Source organism: Pieris napi, chromosome 20 (assembly GCF_905475465.1).
Source record: "Pieris napi chromosome 20, ilPieNapi1.2, whole genome shotgun sequence".
NCBI classification, from domain to species: Eukaryota; Metazoa; Arthropoda; class Insecta; order Lepidoptera; family Pieridae; genus Pieris; species Pieris napi.
In genome coordinates, this window is record NC_062253.1 from 2739624 (window position 1) to 2761065 (window position 21442).

The following is a 21442-nucleotide window of genomic DNA, read 5'->3' on the forward strand; positions in this document are numbered from 1 at the left end:
ATGGTATCCAAGAGAAGACAAAGAGGGGGTGTCAAGTAAAAAGATGGCCAGATTGCCGGCAACACACATTTGCTTGTCTTCTGGCAATGTAAGTGTCCATGGGCGGCGGCATCACTTGACATCAGATAAGCCTCCTGCCCGATGAATGGCTGCCTTCTAAAAAAAGCTTCATACAAATTAATTTCATACATTTAATTCTTGGTAGATTAACACTAGAAATAATAAATTTAAATTTTTAATACTTTTTAGTGAATCTTGGAGTCTGTTGAAAAGATATCATCACTGATTTTACTCATTTAACTTCAATATTGCAACGGTTGTCAAAGAAAATTCAAAGGATTTCAGAATATTCGCTTTTTCTTTCATAGTCGTTTAGACAAGGGGCACAGAAATCTTAGCTTTGTTCCCTTATCATAGGGATGTAAATTCTTTGATATAAGAAGTTCCGAGTCTGCTGCTAAAATACGTGAATTAGACTCCGGGACATTACCGCCTTGAGCGACATTTAACGAGCCGATAAGGGAGAGATCGCGATTGTATGCTGCATTATCTTATAAAATTTGCACACATATAGGGCATATTTAGGGTTAAATTTCGATCGGGTCGAGTTCATAATCTGGATATAATATAGAGACTGGATCAAGTCTAAATTTTTGAATGTTCCGCGCGCACACTCCAGCTTGGGCTTTCCCTTTTTCATTTAAACTTAAAGTCGAAGAAGGCAAGATTTAGAGTCTATTTAGGTATGGATCACATATATGTATAACATATACATGATCCGGACACACTCTCCGTGGTAAATGCGGTAGAAGATGCATAGAGACCCCACATCTCTACGCAAACTCTAATCAAAGGTTTGAACTGCCTTCGTTGAATACTGTCAAGTGGAAGGAGCTGGTACAGGGGATCTCCTTCAAACTCAAAATAACTTTATTCATATAGGTAAACAAGTATACTTATGAACGTCAACAGAAAAGATGTTAAATTGATTCTAAATTTACATTTACTACAAGTTCGCTAGTCAAGGGCGTAGAGCGGGCATGAAGAACTGGCAAGATACTCTCCGCCTCTCTCACTCTTCAGTTCAGTGTCTAACACATTTTGCCTCATCACTTACTTACCAAAGTTATATTTATTTTAAATAAATCAAAATTTTAATAATAATTTAAATTAATAATAAAGTGCAATGCTGATATCTGATGAGACTAAAGAAATGTTTTTCTTTGACTTCATTCAAAGTTAAACGTCGTAAAGTAATAACTTCGAGGTTTAAATTAAGTAATACATAAAATTACACTGTATTTTTCAACACTCTTGGCAACATGACATATTTTACAATATTTTGGCACAGCCCTGTAATTATTTATTCGTTTACGGAATATTCAGTTTAAAAGGTCAATGGCCGAGCTGTCAAACAGTGCAGCAGATGTTAACAATACTGTTAGGTTTTTTAATAAAATCTCTTGGCGCCGTTCCAGCCCTATTATCGATGCTTACGGTTATAGTCAAGGAGCTACTGAAGATTTCAGAAGAAAATAGACGGTAATGTCTGAAAACAATACGTGTGTGTATTATGTACACGCGTTACAAATACTTCTTTGGCGTAAAAAGATAAAAATGTTTTCAAAAATTTTATTCTACGTTTGTAGAAAAAACGACATTATCTATAGAAAAAACTAAAATGTTGGCTATAACTAACTTTAGGGTGTCGGTTTTTTGTGACAGTGTGCGTGCGCATCGTAAAAATTCACTCTGGTCATTTTTCCTTAACGCATCAAGAGAAGTATAACTTCAAAAATATAGTTCTTGAGACACGACAGAGCGTTTAAGACACATCTTGCCGTGCCAGGTATGCGTTCAAGAGAAGACCCTCACTAACTTAAAGGCCGGCAACGCACTTCCAAACCGCCTTATGCATGGGCGGTAAGCACTTCACTCTAAGAAATATTTCGTACATAAATCACATCAGCGATATTGCCTGCGCAGCCTGACGGTTCATTGGTCGAAAAGCACACCTGCTGCTAGACGCAAAGAAATTACGCATCTCATTCCATTTCCCCGACTTCTACCACACTCCTCCGACCCTGAAGTGTATGGACAGGGGGGGCGACACAGATTTTACCATACAGTCATCAGAGAAGAAGTTCCAAGTGGGGCATAAACAGAGATGTCGTACTTATCCAGATCTGAGGCCAGAAGAAGGATAAGAAAATTGGTAGTTTGGGCATCGATACTCAGGACTCGAGTAGCTTCATTGATCTATTGGGATCAAAAGAAGTTGCCAGGTCGTAGATTGCTCGGCTTACTTCGTCTGTCTTCTCATATGGAAATAACCATTCTGAATGGTGCATTAAAATCACCCAACAGAAGAAGCTCAGCCGTCTAATTGCATGGAGCAGGTATTTAACGCAAATGTTACTTAATCCAGGGTTCGATTCTCGTCGAAAGATTCTAGGGTGCACACTGATGCCTGATCTACTTGTATTAGAATTTAGCAATAAAATATATATATAAAAATAATTATAGAGTGTAAAGCAACTTTTAGACTATGAAGTACGGAAAATAATTGCTACGATCAAAGACTTGCCGTTCCATATCAGTTCAATGAAACAATAAAATTGTCTAATAAAGTGCCTGTTTGAGTTTCATTAAAAATTAGTAGGTTGATTTAAAAAAAAAAATGTTTCGTAGTAATTTACGTATGACGTAACAATATGATTTTCGTCCCTTTATTGTGATTTACAAACTGGAAATATTAAGGAACAAAGTATTATTATTAAAAAAAAATTCCATACATAAATAAAACATTTATGCATGTGTTAAATTGGAGTATATAATGTAAATATGTATTAGGTCCTTACATATGAAATTGGTGTTTTGTATGGAAGAACAAAAAGATTTTTTTAATTTAGAAAATATTTTTTTAATCAATGTATGTACCATTGCTTTCTATGCACTTTTGTCATCTTATAGGTAGTTCATTGATTCATTTGGATTCCAAAAGAAGCACCTCCTCCTCTCTTTGGTAGCAGTCTGTTGTGCAGTGTGTGGTCTAGCGTTGTCGTGACACAGCAGCAGCGATTGACCAGCCTTGCGTAGATCCGCTTCCACAATAGCCTGCAATTCTTCGTTATGGTCTAAGATCCCGCTATACAACGACCTTCACCGAGATGCTTATTTAATGAAACTTATTTTATATATAATTTAATATGTCAATAAATATAATCCATATGGGTTGCCTAGCAAATTTCAGTCCAGAGTATTTTTAATTAATTTAAAAAAATATATTTTTTAAACATTTCACCGGTATGATTATTAGATAAATTCTATACCAATCGAAAGTATGAAGCCCATAGAATATGCAAAAGTTAGGTTGTTTTTAATCAATTAATTATTTATGTGTATATTTTTTATTACACTAAAGTATATATACATCTTTAGTATAAAAGAAGGTTATAGTGATACATATATAATACTACCCTGATTAAAAATATTGATTGAAAAAAGTTCAAAAAATTTACTACATGCTAATTATAAAAAAAAATTTTTTTTTAAATATTAATTAAACATACTCTGGACTGAAATTTGCTAGGCAACCCATATGGATTATATTTATTGACATATTAAATTAAATATAAAATAAGTTTCATTAAATAAGCATCTCGGTGAAGGTCGTTGTATAGCGGGATCTTATACTATTATCGGTCATTCCTGAAAATACACAAAATATTTCCTGTTACCTTTTTTTATGTAATTTTTTTTTAAATTGTTTTTGTATCATGTAAACTACATTAAATCAAAAATGCTAACTTGAGTGTCGAAATTGCGATTTTAATATTCATTTGACTTGACTATGCAGAGGACTTTTTCCGAGAGATTCACCCATCAAAAGATTAAACTTTGCGGGAGGCTTTAAAATGATTGTCACGAACATATGTTGTACTATTTGTAATGTCAATTACTGGACATACATTAATCATTATGAACGTATATGGTGTTGGAATTCTTGTACTCTTCTTCAAACGTCATTGGAATAACATGCTTTTTGCCTAAAAATAATCTCTTAGAATACCCGCTATAACGCCGCGGTATGCGTTACTTAATTCCCTCTAAATATCTAGCTATATATAGCCCTAGCTATTTTGGGTTATAAGCGATAAGGCACACAGCCTTTAGATATATTAGTATGTAAGCGGGCAGGAGGCTAACCTGATGTTAAGTGATAGACACTCTCAATGGCTCGCGAGTGCGTTGCCGGCCTTTTAAGAATTGGCACGCTCTTTTCTTGAAGGATCCTAAGTTGAAAGCTCTTTTGTGGAACTACGGACGTCGAGGTGATACGGGTGGCATTTCGTATTCTGCCTCGACGTCCGGTGATGAAACGTAAGTTTTCTAGTAGTCACGGGCATGTAAAATCACTGCAGTAGCTAAGTATTTAATTAACTATTTACCTCGTAGGGTTTATGTCATGTGGAACATGGTGAAATGGTTGCAGCTCCTTACGTTGTGTAAAACAAAAAACTTGGCGATTAAAAAGAGTGGCGGAGAGTTAATTGCCAGTTCTTCTCTTCCGTTCTACGCCCTTGATTTGAGAACTGGCAGTAAATGTAAAATTAGAAGCATTTTATGTATATATCTTTTTTGACGTTCATAAGTGTACATTGTGTTACCTATATGAATTAATGATTTTTGACTTTTTTGACTTTTTAACAACGCTTTAAGTTCCTATACAAATGCTATAAAACTGAAAGTTATTAATATAAAATTACTTGTTTTACAAGGATAATAGCTTGACTCATAAAACAATATAGCGCGTATTGTTTACGCATTGATTACTCGAGACATCGAATGTTTATGTATAAGTCGATTCCTTTGCGATGTAAATCAATTAATCGTCATTAATTTGCAATTAGCTTACTCAAAACTTAGTGATTAAAAAGAGTGGCGGAGAGTTTCTTGCCAGTACTTCTTGCTCTTGACTTGCGAACTGGTAGTAAATGTAAATTTAGAATCAATTTTTCATTTTTTATATGAATAAAGTTATTTTGATTTTGAGTTTGAGCAGAAAAGTGGAACACGAAAGCGAACTGGTGCTCACAATAAACAAAAATGAGGAAGACAACTTTGAAGGTTAAACCAAATTAAGGGAACTGCGGGTGGTACATGGCAGAGAGTGGCACAGTGCAGAGAAGAATGGTGGGATTTGAAAAAAAAGGCACAGATACACTAAAAGAAGGAGATGGAAATATAAATGTGTTTAAGTGTAAATTATGTAAAACATTATTTCAATGGCAGACATATTAAAATATTTTACTCACATAGGCAAGGTACGGGTCCTGTAGCGACTTTAAAAAATTTAAATGATGTCACTGTACGATGGGTGATCAAGCCAAATTACGTTCTTAGACAAATTGTTAAATGATCAAATACACAACAGTAACCTCTTACATACTTGTCGTCCCTTATTCATTCCCAAGGTTTAAAATCAGCAGAATTTTCCAAATTCCGTCTGCAAAAACCAATCTAGGTGTTCAGGCACCTCTTATTCGAATTCTTCACGAATATAATAGAATAAACACTGCTTATCCAGAGCTTGATATATTCGGTAGTGGGCTGGTCAATTAAAAAAAGAATTGATTAGTACTATATTATGATACTTCTATTTTGTTAGAAGTATCAGATTTTTGCTTAATAATAATGTTTACCATTATTTGTCATATTTTTTTTTTTTTTTTTAGAAAAAATACAAAGTAGATATAGCATTGCATATGATTTGGTGAATTTTAATCAATTAATAATAAAAAAAAACAAAAAAAAAAACTGATTAACTAAATTTCATTTTTTTTCTTTTAAATCGACAATGTTTTTTTTTTTTTTGACGTGATAACGTCTTTAAAATCGTTTTAGTCGGGTGACATGTTTAGAAACTTGTGTCACACCAAAACCTCACGAGCGCGATCGCAGGTATAACGAGAGAGAGACGGACCGATCTCCCGTCTCATCTCGAGCGCTGCCAGTCATTCCGTGAATGTATGAAGAAAAATGTATATCATAGTGGAATAAGTAAACTTGTCATTTTACACCCGAAATTTATCATCAAAAGTGTGAATAAAACGATAGATGTAATTTAAAATTTGAAAAAATTGTTATCTTCATTAATTCCTTACTTCCCAAAAACTTATATCACCAATAAGACGTTATCACGTAAACATCTCGATCGTAAACCTACTTTACAAACAACCAATATTTTTCAATAAGTATAGTACACAACCTATAAGTATTTGATTGAATAATTGGCTTCAGCGTGCGACTCTCATCCCTGAGGTCGTAGGTTCGATCCCCGGTGAAAGAAAACATCGTGAGGAAACCGGCTTGCCTTGGACCCAAATGTCCACGGCGTGTGTCAGGTACAGGAGGCTGATCACCTACTTGCCGATTAGACAAATGATCATGAAACATACAGAAATCTGAGGTTTTGTTAAGGAGGTTATTCGATTCTAAGTACCAGTACATACAAGGTTTTCGTAACTGAGATTTACGATCTTCTAATTTCAGTTAAAAGCTTACATGTCAAGGCTAAAGGTGTTTACTGAACGAATCAGGTCGTTGCAACAAATGAAGTGTTGAAACTATATTTATTGGAATCCTTATTTTTTGCATATATATGTCGCAGTGAAGTAGTTAAATCAGAGTGTTAATTGAATCTCTAGACAGTTAATTAAAGATCGATACTCAATCAAGTCGCTAGCGTTTTGATTTAAATAAAGCAGTGTCGAAAACGTTTAACTATCTGTCTGACCGAAAGCCAGCGTGTTGATTAATAATGTAAAACAAGATGGCGGTCAAGACAACAGCTGATTACATTTAGAGTCTTTCTTTTGGCAAACGTTGGTTTGTTGTGACAGTGGTTTTTTTTTTCAAATTGTGGTCTTTGGTGAAATTATAAACATCTTGTTTACAATTTCAGTGTGATCGTGAGAGCTTGGAAATTGATAAATGTCTAGAGATTCAATTACATCTCTGATTTAACTACTTTACTGCGACATATACATGGCGTCTCTATGCGTATACTAGTGTACTATGGAGAGTGTTCTAAAGAGTTGTTTGGGATCACTCCTGCCTCGTACCAGACGTATTCATTCAAAATTTTATCTGTATCACCGTGAGGGCTGGAAGTCCTCCACGATCCGCTTCACAAGACACTTTCCTTTGCTTACTGTGTAATCGACTTCCGTCATTATTTTCCCTGGGAGATACGACCTCCAACTGTTTTAAAAAAGAGTATAACGCACCCACTTAAATGGTGTTCATGGGTGAAATGAAATGAAATGAAATAGTTTATTCTTGCAAGTAGGACTATATAAATCACTTTTACAATGTCATCCTAAACTAGATGAAGTCGACATTTCCTAACTGACTGCCCTGAGAAGAAATGTCGAAACAAACTCGGGGGTCTTAGTCTCTTTTATAGTCCAGATAATACAATAATAAATTAATAAATTGGTGTAAACAAATGCAGAGTATTTACTGGACTGGTCTTTGGAAGAAAGAACCAGATCGATCTGAGCAAGCCTGTGCCAGCAGACGGCTAGCATGCCCCGAATAGCTCATGCAGCTCAACCATTTTTAAGGGAGCTGCACAACCCGGTACACAACAATACCGCCAGTGGCACCATAAAAATATGTGGGGCAACAACTCACTCAGATCGCCAGCCCAAAATAACTATAGACTAAAATGTATCAAATTATAAATCAAGCAAAAGAGTTTATGATATACCCGCATAATGTTTACACTTACAATGGATACAAAATGTATTTTTAAGGTGTACCTTAAAGCAAGGAAAAAATAATGAAATTGAAAAATATAATCGAAATATAATCATTATTCACTTGGCATGTCAAAGTGTAAAATATTGTATGCAAAAGCACAAAACATGTCAGTATTGTAGAAAAAGAAAAAATGAATATGCACTAAGCACAAAACATGTCAGTAATATAGAAAAAAAAAAATGTAAAAAAATGAATATGCACTAAGCACAAACATGTCAATAGAATAAAATAAAATGCATATGCAAAAGCACAAGACATGTCAGATTGTAAATATGTACAACATGCAAAAAAAAAAAAAAAAGAAGTGAAAGACAGCTTACAAAAACACAAGCGATAGCTGTATAAGCGAGTAGCTCAATCCCAGGCGTTTCTATCATTTAAATAATCGGATATCCTGTAATATCCTTTAGTTAATAATTTTGATTTAATAAAAAATTTAAATTTCTTAAGGGGAAGTTTACGAACATCCATAGGAAGTTTATTGTAAAAGCGTATACATTGACCCATGAACGAGTTGCTTATTCTATGAAGGCGAGTAGCATGAACTGTTAAATTATTTTTGTTCCTAGTATTTCGGGAGTGAAGATCAGACAATTTGACAAAATCCGGTTCGTTTTTGTAAACATAAAGTAAATTTTCAAAAATATATTGTGAAGTTACAGTCAGAATGTTTATCTCTTTGAATTTCTCTCGGAGAGAAACTCTAGGATCTAACTTATATATAGCGCGGATAGCCCTTTTTTGTAATAAGAAGATTGTATTAATATCCGCACAGTTTCCCCAAAGGAGAATGCCGTACGTCATCAAACTATGAAAATAACTGAAATAAACAATTCTGGCAGTATCCACATCAGTAATTTGTCTAATTTTCCTTACAGCATAAGCAGCTGAACTGAGCCTTCCAGACAATTTGTTAATGTGTGGGCCCCACTGTAGTTTGGCGTCAACAGTAATGCCAAGAAAAACAGTTGACTCAACAGGGTCCAACTCTACTCCATTCAGTTGTACATTGGTGCTTAACTGCCTCACATTAGGCGTAGAAAATTTTATTAATTTAGCTTTACTTGGGTTCAAAAGCAGATTATTAACATTAAACCAATGGACAACCTTAGATAGTGCCAAATTAACTTGGTCAAAATTTTCAAGTTGACGCTTAACTTTAAAAACAAGCGAAGTGTCATCCGCAAATAATAGGATTTTGTGATCATCCCTTACACAAAAAGGTAAATCATTGATATAGATAAGGAATAAGAAAGGACCTAGAATTGAACCCTGCGGAACACCCATAGTTACCACAGATCCTTTTGATTTTTTGCCATTAATATCTACACTTTGTATTCTATTGTCTAAATATGAACTGAGAAGTCTAAGAGCCTTATTTCTAATGCCATAGTGGTGTAGTTTCTTGATAAGTGTGTCATGGCAAACACAGTCAAAAGCTTTGGACAAGTCACAGAATATGCCTAAAGCATCCTGTGAATTCTCCCAAGCCTCGAATACATAGGGTTGCGATCGCTACCATTTTTGGAGTCCCCTAGGCTCGTTTCCCTATCCGATATATATTTTTTTTAATTACAACTGGTTGACGAACCACTGACATTTATTACCTTAGACGCCGCGAACATCGCTTATTTTTTTACTTGCATTTTTAGTAGCTTCTAACCAATATATGGAACATTTTGCTATGCTACATAGACTGTTTTATTGATTTTACGTAATCAAATCCTAAATACCTTTTTATTTATCCAATTGTTTTCTCTATAAAAACCTTCCTCAGAGTTCAAGAAAATTTACTCGATTTGGTCCAATCATATTTTGCGATTCATTTTTATTTATACCTATAGATAGCGTTTGTTTATTTTTTTATGTAATAGGAGCCAAACGTCAAACTTTTTTTTATAGAACAGTTGGGTTTGCCCATCTGCTGTTAAGTGATACTGTCGCCCATGGACACTGACATTGCCAGAAGGCTCGCAAGTGTGTCGCTGGCCTTTTAAGAATTATAATATAATAGGTTAAATAGTACCTCTAAACACCTGATTCTCACAATATACCGCTGTTTACGGTTTTTTGTGGGAATGTTCGTCTAGGTTAATGTACCGATAAAAGATAACAATAGAACACATTCTAAGCTAAATAGAGCATCAATATGTCTGTTGTATATGACCTCTATGTTGGGCATCACACGTTAGTATAAAATCAAATGCCGAAACCAGGTGGCTGGGTTAAATTTTGCCAAATCAAACAAGATGGCGAAGAACTGTAACTGTCTCTACTTTTAAAGATTTGATATTGTCTGTGAGCGTTAAACACGGGAAAATAATTAATACAACTAGGTCCAAATTTTGTTTTTATTATTATTAAGTATTTCTTTGTAAAAGATAAACCACTCCTTATATGGAAGGTTTTGCAACAAACTCCCAAGCGAAATTAGAGAATTATCACTAAATAAATTCAAAGCTCTCGTTAAACGAAAATTAATCAATCAAGCTTTTTATAAATTTGAGGAATACTTATATGATCCTAATCCTTGGGATTGATTTGCTTTAGTTCAAACAATTTGTGTGATAATACTTGACGATTGAAAAGAGTGCCGGAAAGTGTCTTGCCAGTTCTTCTTACCCACTCTACGCCCTTGACTTGCGAACTGGTAGTAAATATAAATTTACAATTAATTTAACTTCTTTCTGACAATTCATAAGTGTACTTGTTTACCTACATGAATAAAGATAGTTTGAGTTTGTGACAAGAGCAGTGTTGGCCTAGTGGCTTCAGCGTGCGGCTCTCATCCCCGAGATCCTAGGTTCGATCCCCGCACCAATGGACTTTATTTATATGTGCGCATTTAACGTTCATGCTTGCCTTAGACAAGACAGCGAGTGTCAGGCACAGGAGCCAATTAGATTGACAAATGATACAGAAATCTGAGGCTCAGACCTAAATAGGTTAAGTCACAGATTAAGTATTTCTTTGTAGATAGATTAAAATATTTGTAGGATTAAGTACGCGATCGTATTTCATTGCACGCAACGTCTATAACTCATTGAAAACTAGCACACACTGTTTACATGAGTCATGGGTTCGGGTACAACAACCTTTCAATAAATAGGTTGTCAAAATTACATTCAAAGTGTGCAATGTTCTATTTCCCATACATTATCTGTGGCACTTGAACATTTCTACAGGTTCTGTAAATTGTATGTTTTTTTTTATCAGAAACGCTTGGTGTCTCCTGTCAAACAAAGATGTATTGAAATGTGACGGGAGTATTCCATATCCGGGCCTTATAAAAAGATTTTTTTTTCGATTCGTTTCGTACTTTTCAACGATTGCGACAATCTTTCCGAGCGGCTTGATCCCTTGGCGTTGCGTAGATTCGGTCTCTATGCATCTAACACCGCATTTACCACGGAGAGTGTTCAGAGGAGTTGTTCGGATTCCTGGTAATGTCCATGGGCGCGGTATCACTTAACAACAGGTTAGCGTCCTGTTATATAAAAAAAAGGCGTGCGTACAAATTACACATGTCAGAAGTGAAACTTCTTTGGCAAACTAATTTTTAAGTCTTGTTCACATTTATACAAATCTAAAACTTTAGATTTCCGAGACTTAGAAGTAGGGAAAAAGGAAGATATGTTAGGAATTTAATGAATTTAATTGTCATCAAAACATTAAGTGGCGAAAATTAATACAATTTTTTTTCCTCCATGGCTATTTGGTTTGCTACGTTTGCCCTTTCTCATACTCTCTCAATAGCTCTCCCCCTTTTCTTCCACAAAAACGCTGCACATTTTCGTGACGCTAATATTATCATCCGTAAAAAAATTAGCCTCATGCGCCTAAGAAGGTCTTCGGCAGTGACTTTGCCGTGTATGATGAATCGAATGAACTGGAAATTTATGACTGTGTGTGGTAAAGAGAAAGGTCACCTAATAGCAGGTGCGGTTTCATTTATTGACCTCAGTTGTTCCGCATTTAATACAACCTCATACATTACTTTATGACACTTAATATTAATTAATGTATAATTGTCGAGCAGGTGATCCGTTTTACAGAAATTGTTTACGTTCATTTCCTGATATTTAATCTTGGTTGCGTTATTTTCGTTTTCAATGAAGTATTTATTATAATAAATATTGCCTTTGATTGCACAATGTAGGTAAAATATATTTGACTAAATATTTTGATGATTGTAATCTTATAAAATAAATAAATCAGTGATGCAACAACCTTTTCAGGTCTGGACTTCAGATTTCTGTATCTGTTTCATGATCATTTGTCAATCTAATAGACAAGTAGGGTCGGCCTCCTGTGCCTGACACACGCCGACTTTTTCGGTCTAAAGCAAGCCGGTTTTTCTCGCGATGTTTTTATGCAGCGTTCGAGCGAATGTTAAATGCGCACATAGAAATATTCCAGCCGGGTATCGAACCTCGACCTCAGGGATGAGAGTCGCATTCTGAAACCACTAGGCCAACACTGCTCTTACTCTATATAGAATTCAAACATATACAAAGAGCTTCAAACATATATTAAATGTGTTACTGATCTAGGTTTTATGGAACTCGGGATATTATTCATCAAATAATAGTGCTTATCTGTCTCCTTTTACTGCAATGTAAACTCAATCTGACAGAAAGAGACGAATATATACATTTAGAAAATGTTTTGCAAAGCTTCCTATTACGTAAAGAACTTTAACATCTATTTATTAAATGTCTAAACCATTACGAAAACCTTACGTTACAAAAGCCGTATACTGCATATAATTTTAAAAGAAATAAATTTGATTCTAAAACTGCAACGCTGGCTTAAATTTGATAATTAGCAACTTCCTTGTTAGTTGTCCTTATGTTTTTAATTATTAATTTATGCATTGTCTACTCCTCCTTTGTTTTGTTTAAGTTAATAATTACGTCGCGATACAATTCATATGTAGTATTAACAATTTTATGGGCTCGTTTATTGCCCTTGTTCTATTAATTTTCTACTGTTATTATTAAGATAATTTAATCTGTGGAGCGTAGATAATCTTAGAATACAAATTAATTTATTCATAGACTATACATGTGGTAACTTGTAGCTTAAAATAAAACTTATGATTGCCTCCAACTGCCAAGCGCCGTTAACAGCGTAGGTTTGACATTTTATAGAAATGTCCTTGGTTAATATATTTACGAAACACCTATAGATAATAAATTATTCTCTATCTCGTTTTAGCGAATAGGAAATGCCTTTTGAGTGAATAGAATGGATTGTGGAGCTTCTGACTCCAGCCAGTCTCGCGGCGCACGCGGCGCGGTTCGCGCGTAATCACGCATTCGGAAATCAAATCGAAGTTTATCGATGTTTATGTGTTGCCAGTGTTTAATGGTTTGTTCAAGTTTATGCGGATATCCTGTGAAGTGAACAGCCATGGGAATAGTTTTGTATTTATTTTGCAGTTTTTAAATGTTTCGAAAGCGATAATAGAAAGTATTACTTTATAATTTCATTCTAGAAATAGAATCGTCTACACGCAACTATAAGTGACCTTTTTAGGTATACTTTTCTTGAAATGGATTTATGTGCATCTGTGTATACAAGCTTGTTTATTCGCTCTACTGAGCTACATAGTTATTTTGTTATTGCAATTTTAATTGCATGAAAATTATCAAAAAATATCTGTACTTACCAAAATATTTACGAATATATTATTGAAACATGAAATTATTATGTAGGATAATATTTTTGGATTTGCAGAATTATGTAGAAAGAAGTATGTCTTAAGTATATTTACGGACTTAAAAAACAAACTTTCTCTTATAATTTCAATTAATGTTTAGTAGATAGCACCGGTGACCGGAGAGTTGTTGATTTCCTCAATGAATAAGTATCGCTATACAGCGAGAAAATGCTAGCAAATATAGGTACAATACCACATGGACCAAACTTTTTAAAATTCAATTTTTATCATTCTTACATTGATGTCCTGATTTTACTCAATTTAAACATAGTATGATGTTCCATATCGAAGGCCTGTATATTCAAGGCGTTTCATGGTTATTTGGAGCATAGACCTGCAGCTAAGTTTCATCATCGGACGTCGAGGCAGAATACGAAATTCCACCCTTATTACCTCGACGTCCGTAGTTCCATATTTTTAAGGCAGTTTCTGCCGCACACCACCACTATTTGGAACCAGCTGCCTTTTGTAGTATTTCCAAATCAATTCGACTTGGTCCTTGAAGTGCAAATTCTTCTATAAAAAATAAAATGTTGGGTTGGGCAACTCTTCTATTTCGGCTTTTTTTCGGACTCTCCATCATCCGTCCTCCATCCTTGTCGGTCCCAGGATTTTACATTCCGCCACCAGTATCTTCTGCTCCTTTATCACGATTAGGGTTAATTATTATATAAAGATGATTCCACAAGTGTCATTTATGTGTGTTAGTAAACTTTCGTATGACATATACGATATAATTTGTTTACCCATTTTTTTTTTCAATATTTATATTACTTATTGTATATAAAAAAAACAGTTATGTGGCCTATGAACAAAAAGAAGCAATATCTTAATCTTCGTATTATTGAATGAGAGAACCAGGGAGGGCGGAGCATTTAGGAGCGAAACCTAGCACGAACTATGACTGTTATATATTTCTATGACTTTTATATTAGTATTCAGAAACACTCGGAGTGTTATTGTTTACGAGTACCAAGTGATGGAAGACGACTTGAGCGAGACTAAGGTACGAAAATGGTGCCACAAAAGGGTTCATGTAAATAAAAATACAGAAAAAATAATACAAGAGATACAGAAACCAGACCTAAAAAGATAGTAGAGTGTAGCGCCAATGATTTATTTTTTATTTATTTATAGTTTTATAAATAAATAAATTAATATGTTTATAAGTAAAATTTACATAAAAAAAACTTTTTTAAACTTTAAATTATCTCCATACAGTTGTTACGCTCTCAAAAAATGAATATATATATTATTACCTTAATATGACTTCACAGTTTGGTAAAGTTTTCTCAGTAATCATACCAAAAACATTAGAACCATTTGAAGTTTGACAAGAACAAGTTTTCTGAACTCGCGACTCCGTTTATATCTGCGACCTTCTGACAATAACATCTCTTCAGAAGCAGCAATCTGCCCAAACAATTAGTTGTACCCGATTGGTTATATGGGAAATATTGAAGCCTGTCCCAAGAACAGCGTAGTAATAGAAAGAAACCTGGCGCAGACCATTAGGAATGCCTACGTGTTTTCGAGACAAAATATTGTACAGTGGCTATAACGACTGGCACATTTCCAGCACTTCAAATTAGTACTAGGGACAATGGGTATTGATAGTATTTAATATAATAAACAAACGGTTTATATACATTTAGTACGTATATAACATTTTAGATGATTATTTGGTTTATGTAATAGGCTAATCACTATATATTACGTACTACGAGTGTAGGTTTAATAACGCCTATTGAATTGGCGTAAGTTCCTTAGATTTGATAATTTCGAGTCGTAAATCAATTAATGAATCGAATTACAAGCCTTTAATATTCTCATTAAAAGCCCATTAGGCATGCCTTTGAGAGAGAGAGAGGGGGGGGGGGATCTTTTATTTTCTTATTTGGTGATTACTTCAACAGTAATTGTTTACTTTTTTGCAATATATTACCCACACATTTTCTATGCTTGAAAATAAAATTAATACGGTTATGTACCCACTATTATTTTTGAGAGCTTCGCTCGGTCGGGGGGTTAATTGCAGTAAATCTACGTAATACTTGCATGACTCCTAAAGCAATATTTATTTAGTCTAAATCAAAATAATAAAATAAAGTAACAAAATAATATTTCCGAACCAATTCGATCTTTAAATATAAGATTGTAACAGTTCCTAAAAGGCAGGCAACGCACTTGCTAGCCTGGTGTGTGTCCATGGATGGTATCACTTACAGATGAGCCTCCTGTCCCGTTCATGTTTTGCAATCTTTGATTACTGAGAGTACAACGTTTTAAACAATACATACATAAACAATGTAATGAACTAATGTCCGTGATAATCCATTAAAATATTTTATTTAAATTTTTTCTGCGTGACTCGTACGTGACAAATGTTAAGTAATTTAGTAATTTTATTCATGAATATTTTACCAATTATTTTGCGTAGTGTTACTGAGCTGTGTTGGCCTAGTGGCTTCAGCGTTCAGCTTCTGAAGTTGTAGGTTCGAATAGGCTGTGTACCAATGAACTTTCTATGTGACTCGTACGGTGAAGGAAATTATCGTCACACACGCCTTAGACCCAAAAAACGACGGCATGTATCAGACACAATTAAGGCTGATCACCCACGTACCAATTTTTAAAAGGCCGGCAACGCACTTGGTCTCTGACAGTTTGGGTGTCTATAGGCAGCGGTATCACTTAAGGCGAGTCTTCTCCCCGTTTGCCCCCTGTTATATAAAAAATCCTTCTGGTTCTGAAATCGTAGGTTCGAATCCCGGCTGTGTACTATTGGATTTTATATGTGTTTAACAGTCGCTCGTATGATGAAGGAAAACATCACCCAAATATCCCAAAAAAAGGTGACACCATGTGTCAGACACAGAAGGCCTTCTTGGCTATTAGAAAACATGATTACGAAATGGATACAGAAATCTGAGGCCCAGGCCTAAAAGGTTGTAGCCACTGGATTTGAACTTTAATATGCAATCTGAGTCTTACATCCATGAAGGGTTGTAGCCCTGATGATGGTATAACTCATGATGTGATCTACCCGCAATTAATACAGTTTTCTGTTTAAAACGTTTAACATTATTAATAATTAATGCCTTTAGTGAACGTAAAGCCTATAATCAAGATAATAATCAAAGTAATAATAGTGATATTTATAATGTTGCGTATGCGCACGAGTTTCTCAGCCACTTGTGAGTCACGGTTCCCGTTTTAAATGTTAACTGTCATTTTGTTTTTTAACGATATCGCGTTACGGTTGATATTTTTGAAAATGGAACTTTCGAATTTGAATTTAGAATGAAAAATTTAAAACAAAAAATTCTAACTAATAAACAGTAGATAAAGCTTTTATTCTCTGACCGTTGTCTACTAACAAATAACAAAAAATTGGTTAGAAAATATAATACAATCAAACTAGACAAAATCAACTGGTTGCTAATCTAGGTTTATATTAGGTCCTTACATATGAAATTGGCGTTTTACGTTTTGGCCACTTTGACCTCAAATATCTCCTCTTTGGTTAAGAATTCCAAATTAAAATTTGTACAGCTATTTACTCATGTATTTGTGCTTCGATGACCGTCATTCATTTGTTTTTTTCTTCTGTTTCTTTCTGTTTGCGTCACTCATTTTACAAAATGGAAAACTTAAAGTATCGCATTATTTACGAGTACGAGTTCCGCCGTGGCACTAGTGCTGCGGAAACGACTCGAAGGGTGAATGATGTGTATGGCGGTCATGTTGCAAAAGAAAACACAGTTCGTTTTTGGTTCCAACGTTTTCGTTCTGGAAATTTCGACCTCCAGAACAAGCCCCGTGGACGGCCTGAGACCCAAGTTGATAGTGAAGTATTGAAGGCTATTGAGGAAGCGGATCCATCGCAAACCACGTCCGAGTTAGCTGCAGACTGCGGTGTTAGTGATAAAACTGTTTTAATTCACTTGAAGCAAATTGGGAAGATTAAAAAGCTTGAAAGATGGGTACCTCACGAATTGACTGAAGCAAACCGGCAAACGCGCGTCGACTGCTGCGTTACATTACTGAAATGGCACAATAATGAAGGTATTTTAAACCGAATCATTACCTGTGATGAAAAATTGATTCTTTACGATAATAGGAAGCGCTCAGCGCAATGGTTGGATCCTGGCCAGCCAGTCAAATCCTGCCCCAAGCGAAAATTAACCCCAAAAAAGTTACTTGTAAGCGTTTGGTGGACTAGTGCCGGTATTGTTCATTGCAGTTTTCTCAAATCTGGCCAGACTATTACGGCTGATGTCTATTGTCAGCAATTGCAAACCATGATGGAAAAGCTAGCGGCTAAACAACCTAGGCTGGTCAATCGCTCCACGCCACTGCTACTTCACGACAACGCTAGGCCACACACTGCACAACAGACGGCTACCAAATTAGAAGAGCTTCAATTGGAATGTCTAAGACATTCTCCGTACTCCCCGGACCTTGCTCCAACAGATTACCATTTTTTTCGAAATTTGGACAACTTCTTGCAAGGGAAAAAATTTAACTCTGATGGGGCAGTCCAATTCGCCTTCACAGATTTTATTGATTCCCGTCCGACTGGTTTTTTTTAGTAAAGGGATCAATGAACTACCTATGAGATGGCAAAAGTGCATAGAAAACAATGGTTCATACTTTGATTAATTAAATATATTATATTTAAAAATATTCGACTTTTTGTTCCTGCCATACAAAACGCCAATTTCATATGTAAGGACCTAATATTTGCTTTTATTTTTCTTTCTTTTTTGAAAACGAAATCTACTTTGACGTAACTCAAACACTGTTTGACTGTATGTTAATTATTTACTTTTTTATAAAGATTTTACAAATCTGTAGTCAATATTTGTGATAATGTAAGCACCATGTATCTACATAATAATTTAGTCATCTGCTACTTTGCTTTTTATAACACCATGCGCCTATTTTATTTTAGTATAGTAGTTTTTTTTGTTCTACGTACATAGTCTTAATATATAATTATTAAATCAATGCATACAAAATATTGTAAAAACTATTTTAAAAGAGTAAGTATAGTTTCTTGCCCATTCTTCACCATATGAAACTACCTTTTGGAAGGAGCAACTAGTAATTTTTTTTAATATTTTTAAAACGTAATTTTGTCTTTTAATAGTGCCTTTTAATAGGCCTAATCGAAATAAATTATTTGTCTTTTTTTCTGAAAAAACAATAACTAATTAAGCAACCAGTTTTGTGGTCAGGTTGTCCTCTGACATAGTTTTAGATTTTAGATCCCCAAGCCGATTCTGCTCTGCCCGGGGCTAGAATGGTCCTAACTTAAAAGCTATTAAATAAGCATAAAGACCCCGATGTGGGTTTCCCTTTATAGTTCAGGCAAAAACACATACCGATGTCTTACTCGTTACTTCAGCGATAGAATAAATGAATGTCCAATGATATTTTGGACTCGGGATGGATGACATTTGACATATGGATGACATTTTAATACATATAATAATCGCGCTAAATATTTTGAATGTAGCAGGTATGTATGTTATATTTACACAGAGCTTGTCGTTATTTTAATTGAGAGTTTATTTTCTTACAATAAAATTCACAAAAGAAAATGCGACTTTACATGAATTACAATGTAGCCTATACAAATAATTATGGCTAATAAGTTATATTATTTTGACATAATTTTTTTTAATAATATAACTTAAACTAAGGTAATCTTCATTAATAGTGTTCTTAGTGTTCTTAGTGAGATATTAAACTTATTTTTTTGCCACACAAAATGGCGTGCAAGTCAAGTTTTAAAAAGAGTAATTAAGAATAATAACAAAATTAATCAATAAATACCCTGAAAGATCAAGGATTCTTGAGAAATTTCAATAATCTCCCAACGATGCTTAATTTCAACAAAAACTTGGAAAAATTTGTATTCACAGCATTATCTTTATTTTATTACACATACTAATTACGAGTAATTACTTGACACTTGACAACCTTGAAGTAAAATGCGGATGAAGTCCACCGCAGACACGATCAATCATCACTTGTCAGTGACAGAAAGATGAGCCTAGGGTTTTTTTGTTAAGATTTTTATCTGTGTATACAAGCTAGATACAAGTCGAACATTTGTTAAATTAATATTATCACTTGGTCTAAATAACTTATAACAATTTACTACTATTGTAACAATTTAAAATTAAGAACAAGCTACAAAGATGTAAGGAACGAAGGTGGTATCAAATAGCCACTTCTTCCTCTGTGTAGCATTATTTTTTAGCTTATAAGCTCATTCAAAACAGAAAGGCCACTTAGAATAAAAAAAAAACAAGCTAGATTAGCGTTGAACTTAAATATTCAAACTTATACTAAATAAGGTAATAGTATAGTAAAACTAATTTAGTTATTATAAATGGTAACTTTACTTAAAGCTTTTTTTTATAGAATAATAATAAGCCCCTGGCTTACCTGCTGTGAAGTTATACCGCCGCCCATGGACACTCAATACCAGAGGGCTAGTGAGTGCGGTGACTTAAAATACAGTACAGTAGTAAATTCATACAGTATATACATACAGTAGGTACATAAGTATTCTATTTAAACTGCTTGTAAAACCTGACTATAAAATAATATGTCTTTTACTGTTGCATATTAGGGTTGCCTGGAAGAAATCACTTGTTATCGATAAGGCCGCGCGTTGCCTTATGTAACCTGTTTTTTATATTTATGTTTTTGTATAAGGTAACAAAGTGTAAATAAATAAATAAATGTCTTTAAGAATGGAAAGAAAAATCAAAGAGATATATTTATTTGTAATACAATAGAAAGTGTCTGCACCTATTTCGTGAGTGCATTAACCGCTAACGCACATATTTTATTACTTTGCGAATTTGTGTAAATCAGAGATACCCATATTAAACAGAACAGAGTATTGCGTTTAAGAACAATCTGAATTTGACACAAAAATACAGATATAAAAAAATACAACACATCCATTTTAAACTATTTTATATTTCGAAAATAATATTATATTTTGATACAACAACACTTTCACCTCTAAAAGTTTTCCATTTTCCTGCTGATCTGTTAAGTAAATAAACTTTCCGGAAGTTCCTCATTGAAAAACCAATCATCCCGCCCATCAACAAACATGGTTTCACGGCAAATCAATTGTGTCAGAATGATGAACGGATAATTAATGACACGAATGACACTTTTATGAGGTCACTTGTCATTTCCTCCTCGATGATTTGATGCTTTTCAAAATTCAATAAATGCCAACGTATTTATTGCTATATGTATTACTACTAGTAGTAGTATAGCTTAAAGCTTTTCTCGGTAATTAGACTTTTCAATGCAATTTTAAATTCATTTAAAAAAAAAAGGTTCTAATGAGCCCATTCAGTGCTAACAAACAATCTATTCTGTCCTCTTTATAATTGGTTTAACAGACATCTTTACTAAATAGTACAATTAATTTGTTTTATTATAATACGTAAAGTTATGCTACTAATGCATCATGCCATCCTTTTGGAAATACCATAGGTAAATTTTGTGGGTCTAAATCTAAATTATAGCCAAGAATCTGAAGTGGATCGAGTTATATACCCTTCAAACTCCAGGGGATCCTACTTCTTTTACCGCCTTAAATGTTCTGGGGAACAAAAATTACGACTTCTTTTAGTTACTTATTTGAATATTATTTCGATAAATCATTTTTAGTGATATTAAAGGATTTCCTGATCTGACTCTAGCTAACATTAAGATTTATCAATTTACTTTATCAGCTTCCTTCCTGGGTTTCTTTTGAATGCTTAAACTGATACAATTTGTTTAGTAGTAATAAGTAAGGATAAATTTTGGTTAAAAGAAATGGAGTTGAAAAGGTATAAA

At 34.2% G+C, this 21442-nt stretch overlaps 1 protein-coding gene across 6 annotated transcripts in view; it reads left to right on the forward strand.

Annotated features, from left to right (window-relative positions):
• Positions 1-21442, forward strand: part of LOC125059502 (focal adhesion kinase 1) — a 129021-nt gene that overhangs the window by 65969 nt on the left and 41610 nt on the right. The window contains exon 1 of one of the 6 annotated variants that reach the window (XM_047663939.1): positions 13092-13203. The exons of 2 other annotated variants lie outside the window; for them this stretch is intronic. The gene's annotated coding sequence lies outside the window, so the exon portion shown is untranslated. Of the gene's footprint in view, positions 1-13091; positions 13260-21442 lie in introns of those variants that run through there. 3 more of the 6 variants (XM_047663942.1, XM_047663940.1, XM_047663941.1) reach the window with 3 other exon arrangements.